Raw genomic sequence first — 6005 nt, 5'->3', positions numbered from 1 at the left:
GTGATGTGGTAAGACAAAGAACCCAGCTGCAATTAATGACTGGAGTCCTCGAACAGGGGAAACCACTAATTTTAAAGTGTACTCTCCTAAAATTTATATTTTCGTGGCCGTGTGGCACCTCCATGTAAATAAGCCCCCCATTTTATTTTTTGTGTCGGTCTCACACGACGCCTTTACGTCAACACAAAGGAAACAGTGTCAGGAGAGTTGTTCTTCAAATTAAAAATAAAATTTCAGATTTTTTACAAAGAAAGCCGCAACAGAGATTGACGACTGCATCGCTCTGTCGGAAACGTATCGCGGGAGCGCGTAAAGTAGGTCACACGTAAGCTTTGTGTTGTACGACAAATGGCGGTCTTTTCTGGTCACAAGCTTACAACACCCCAGGAAAAGGCATATGCGCACTCCTCACTTTTATCTATGACAATGGCCAACGAACGTGAAGGAAATCAAAGAAAAGGAAGCAATATTGGGCTGTTTCTTTTTACTTGAGTCCTTGGGAGCAACGGCCGTAGGACTCTGCACTGCGCCACAGGTATGATCATGCTCGCGACAATTATCTCTAACCATTCGCTCGTGCAGACGCTTACCCTGGCCTTGCAGACTGTGCAAAGCTATTGCGCCGGAATAATTGCCTGGAGGAATCACAACAGCGTGTTCCTGTAATGACATTTATTTATATGCCGGATATATATCAGCGTTCTTTGTTGTAATGGCCAGTAATTCCGCCTTTCGGCGTCAATGAAGACGTCTACAAAGGTGAACGACACTCATCTTTCGCGACGTAAACACTTTAGTCTCACCGAACCAGCGCTCGTCTGTGGTCTGTGCGTCCGTTCAGCGTCCTCGGACATAAGCTGCATGCCTCCCGACACTGACGAAGTGGTTTATTTGCCTCCCGCTCCTCAAAAGACGTTCTTTGACTCCTTCAACGTCGTAAACTGCTACCACAGATTCCTCGGCTACAGCCTCCTGCGCAAACAAGATGGTGACGACGTGGTCTACAGTCGTCGCGGTCTATACGCCGTATATGCTGCCACTAGCTGGATTGTCCTCATCACGGTCTTCGCTTACGACTCGTACGAAGTTCTTAAGATGTTCGATGACAGCGAATCAATAGAAAAGGGTGTTACGCTGGCCTACTCGACTCGTACCCTCATCATCCAAGTGTTCAGCTTCTGCGCCATAATCGCGAGAGCTCCAAAGCTGGCTGCAATGGCTAACAGTTTCGGTAAGCTTGAGCGGGAACTCGCCGTCTCCTTTTCTCTCAAGGCATCTGCATATCTTATTGTACTGTTAAATCTCGTCCTCGCAGTGGTCCTGTTTTTATCTATCGTTCCGCTGCTATTTCTGTTCGGTGAGTATACGCAGGAAATGATCGCCTGGAACATATTCTACGGCATCGTGTGTCTTTTTCATGGTCAGGCGGCTTGCATGATCTCCTATACCTGGCTCATATTCTATAGCAAGGCCCTGGCGTCTTACATTCACGCAATCAACGAAGAGCTTCGGGATATGCAATCTGAAGATGCCGATGAACAGGGTATCCAAAAATCCCGGGGCATTGAAGACCTCCATCGGCTTTTCTATAGGGTCATGGAAGCTTTCTGGAGGTGCGAAGACATTTTCGGGCTCTCCTTGTTTGTCGTGGTACCCTTGAACTTGATCGTCGCTGCTCCGTGGACCTACTTTGTTTTCAAACAGCTCCACCGACCAGAAGTAGGCTTGATCAACGCCCTAGGTTGCGTCGCACTGTGCACTCAGATGGTGATCGTGGCCATTTTCGCAGTATCCCCAAACAAGCAGGTAAGTCTGAATAATTTCTTTTCTGATGCACAATTGTAGTTGCATAGCTAAGAACACCACATGGAAGTCGGGAGTGTCACACAGACAGTATGGGAAAATATTATTTCCCCATGCCACTGATTTTATCGGTGATTCAAAAACGTGAAATGACAGCTTTGTCATTTGCCGGAATGCATTCCTAATCATTTCATTTGTTGTTTAGAAGTATCTTCTACGTTGCTACGCTGAAAATTTTTATCCTGAGATTTCCAACATAAATGACTGTACTTAATACCTGCCCCTCAATGGAAACGCTAATACCATAGTCGACATTGTATTCCTAAGAAGGCAGATCTTGGATTGTTAGAAGGGAAGGGCTTTCCTGTTCTTCAAAGGTACTACCTTAGGCCGAGTGGTTCAAAACTAAAGTATTAAAAATCAAGGTGTAGAAAAGTCAGATTTGTGTCTTTCTTTCTGTTGCATAGATACAATTTTCTACGTTTGTGGCGCCGAACATCCCTTTTAGGTTCCCACTTTTCTCAGCGTGCATTTATATTAAACAGACACGATTGCGAAACAAAATCATTTAATATATTCTAACGCAACAGCGAAAATATCGGTTTAGTGTTCGAACTATCTTACTTTCGCATTTCAGGCGCTCTTTCACATCCCTATGAATGTTTTGTTGGTATTGTTTTCTTGTTTCTTGTATTTTCAGGCAAAGGAGACCTGGGTTGAGTTGACAAACATTCTTGTTACGATGCAGCATTGTCGAGACAACAGAAGAAAGGCAAGTTCTTATTACTATCTTCATTCAAACAAACAATGGGCGTATGTATTTCAAATGCTCTGAGCCAAACAGTAATGGAAATCTGAAGCCACGTTTCAGATTTAAGAAGGCACTTTGTTATGCGTAGAGTAATTTGACCGCGTAGAAGCTGGTGCTCTAATGATTATGGTACACACAAATTGCGTTAATAATGCGTCATTGAGTTGAAGTTTTAGCGTACGCAGATTGCTAGTTTCCTGTCTTCGAACATTATATTTCCGTAATGACGGCTGGAGTATCATTCCTAAGCGTAGCTGTTCTGTCCAGTTGCAAATTTTCTTGAGACGCGCTGCGCACTCCACGTTGTTTGTCTTCAGCACAGCGGGAATGGTCTAACAATGCCACGCCAGACGCCTTCCTTCATGTATGTGGTTCAGAGTTGCTTCCCTTGCACTGCATAACGTCTCCGTGTGTCATGGCGACGTCATTACGCAAAGTCACATCATTTCTGCCGTAGAATCATTGGATACATCACTTCGCGCTTGGATGTCACGTGACTTTAGACCATCCTTGCGGTGGCCATTTTACCTGCGGGGCAGTGACGTGCGTATCCGGCACAACTTTATTAGTCACGTGATAAATTAACTAACAGGGTTATGATGGATCCTCATTCCTTTCCTCAGTAAGGTCAGGAGTGTACTGAGGCATTCGTTCGCTATTTCTCTTTTCGTGCGATACGCAGATGCACAGGCAGACGCAGGTGCTTTTGTTAAATGAGCAGCTCTTAAGTGCTTCCTGAAATGACAGGTTTCTGTAGGCTCACGCCACCTCGACTTCTGCTTGCACCACTGTGATCATTATAAACCGGACTTCAATTGTTTTAAACTCCAATCTTGAATCATTGCGGGCCTTTCAACTGGCAGAAAGGTCTGTGCTAAAGCCAAGTCCACTGCAGTTGAAGAAGTTACACATGTTAATCAGGGTGACCCAGATAAGGTGCAGCAAAGTGCAGCCTCTCCGGAGTGTAATCGCTGTAACCAGTGTGTCCACTTATCTTGACAAGTGTTCCCGGTCTATGTGTGAAATTATATATGTTTTAATAGCAGATAGGCCCATTTTGGGAGCTGCGTGCGATGTTTCCGATCAATTCACAGATCCAGCAGTTTCGTCACACCTGCGTTCACCAGGAGTTCCGGTTCTCGGCACTTGGCTTCTTCAAAGTCGGACCACCCCTGGTAGTTTCGGTAAGCTGGAATTGCATTCTATTTTCTAGAAAAATTTTCACTTTGAAAGTTAAGAGAGCATGTTTACTAAAATCTACTTACGGGAAAACAATATTTTGTAGTAAAAAAAGTTGGGGAGAAACATCGCAAGGAAAGAAACTCCATGATTTTCTCCGCAAAATTATTTTGCACAGGAAGGAATTACTTCTCGTTGTTAGGACAGGTGTCAGCCGCCCAAGCTTGGTGCATTGCTTGAGGCAGGAAAATAGTTTCATGCTGTCGTACTTTATGGCACTGCCCCACCAGCCACTTTTGCATGCACCGGTGTCGGTGCGTAGGATCGCAAGAAACCGTAGTAGCACTGATTTAAATGAACCTACTCTAACATCAAATATATCTCTCTTTGCCACTGAAAATAAGTCATCAGCAAAGTAAATGTATTAGTGCTTATTATGGTATACGTTATAAAAGCTTTATGTCGCGGCTTGAAAACGAAGCTTTCTTGCATGGCGTTGTAGAGCTCCGTGCTCGTTACCTGGGGTATTGATCGCTGATATTTGGGATATTCCAAGGAAACGCTGTTGCAAAGTCTTCTTGTGCACCCCAGAAATTATCCAGACCGTACCACAGAGATACTGCTCCTCTGAAATGGTACAAGCACGTGATCCCTCACAGTGGATGCCGTTTCCGCCATACTATCCACAGAAGCGATGAATTCGTTCGGCAACCCTTCTGCCTTCAATAGAACCTAGGAGGCGATACTCTGCCAAATCCGATCCTATAGATTCCAGAAGCGAGGCTCAATAACTGCAGAAAGGTCACTAAAAATATCCTTGTAGTCGCTTAGTCGCAACACCTATGATCATGCACGCAATCGACCGGCTAAGATAAAAAGCATCGAACAGTTAATCGCGTGAAGAATGTAGTTTTACCATTATTTGTGCTTGGTAAAATGTTGATGTTTGCGTCATTATAGATTCATCTTAAAAAGTTTCGAAGTGTTTGTCGTTGATTTACGAGCATAATATTCGCCCTTATTGTCATGCTAATGCTATTTTTATTTTCAGATAACAAGCGCCATCATCGCCTACACCGTTATCCTGTATCAAAATGACACCACCATATGGAGCGTTGCCGCAGCCGTCCCCGGGAATGCTGCTTAGTGGGGGGTAATGGACAGCTTGGCACAGTTCATAAGCAAACTACAACATCTAAGAGCCGTTCCACATCATCTCCTTCTTTATGCTTAGCAATTACTTCGTCAAATCTATTTCCTGTCTCTACCATGTGAAAATAATTACAGCTTTTTGTGTTCTTTGTTATGCATGGCAGTTTGTTTGCGGGAGAGTACACAAGAGCGGGGAATGCTTGCTTGTATATACAATGTTCGTATGTTCCCGGCCCCAACAATTGAACTGTGTCTTATTCAAATTTGTCTGGTAATAAAATGATCGCGTAACACATATTTATCCTGCTTCATGTTTTTCAACTATTTATAGGGATATCTGATAAAGGTTTTTTGAGTACGCAAGCAAGCCTCAATTGGTTCATTTGGTCATTATGCGGATAAAAAATGGACCTTGTTTCTGTAAACGCATGTGTATCAGACGACGCGTGCATCCCTTCTTATAGAGTTTTGTGTTATACGAACCTGCGGATACGTGCTGCTGTGTTGGTATGTAATGCTGGGCTGGGCTTCATTGTAGGGCCACTGGCATCTGAGCGCACGGATATTTTTAGGTTGACTTTCCCAGTGATTGCGCACTTACAGAGGAGACCTTGGTGTGTTCACATGAAGTGATGGGCATTAATGTTCCTAATTCTGTAACAAACATAATACTGGTTTGTAACCTGTCCCTTCAGGGTTGTTTACGGTTCTGTATGGACTATCTAGCCATTATAGGCACAAAAAGCGCCCTCCAAAAATGTGAAATCTGCGCTGTGTGACTTCTACGATCAGCATAACATGCTCTAAGGGCTTGGCAGGACGGAGCCCTTAAACAAAAAAAAGTAGCCGTGGAGGATTCTGGGCCGCAGTTGAGGTGAGCGGAACAAGAGAAAGACGGTAGTATGCTGACGGGTAGATATTTCGCAACAGTGGAAGCAGCTGATGGTCCTTTCCTTTTCGCGTCGTCGAACAGAATCATACTTTAGAAGCAGGGCAAGCACGAGCTATTCGTAGAGCTCTTCAAATACCCAAAACAAAAGCGAAACTAACCAAGAAGTCA

Source organism: Haemaphysalis longicornis, unplaced genomic scaffold, assembly GCF_048455015.1.
Source record: "Haemaphysalis longicornis isolate Haplotype H1 unplaced genomic scaffold, Haemaphysalis longicornis Haplotype H1 scaffold_6, whole genome shotgun sequence".
In the NCBI taxonomy this organism is placed as follows: Eukaryota; Metazoa; Arthropoda; class Arachnida; order Ixodida; family Ixodidae; genus Haemaphysalis; species Haemaphysalis longicornis.
The sequence above is the reverse complement of the archived record's forward strand: the minus strand, read 5'-3'. Positions refer to the sequence as shown.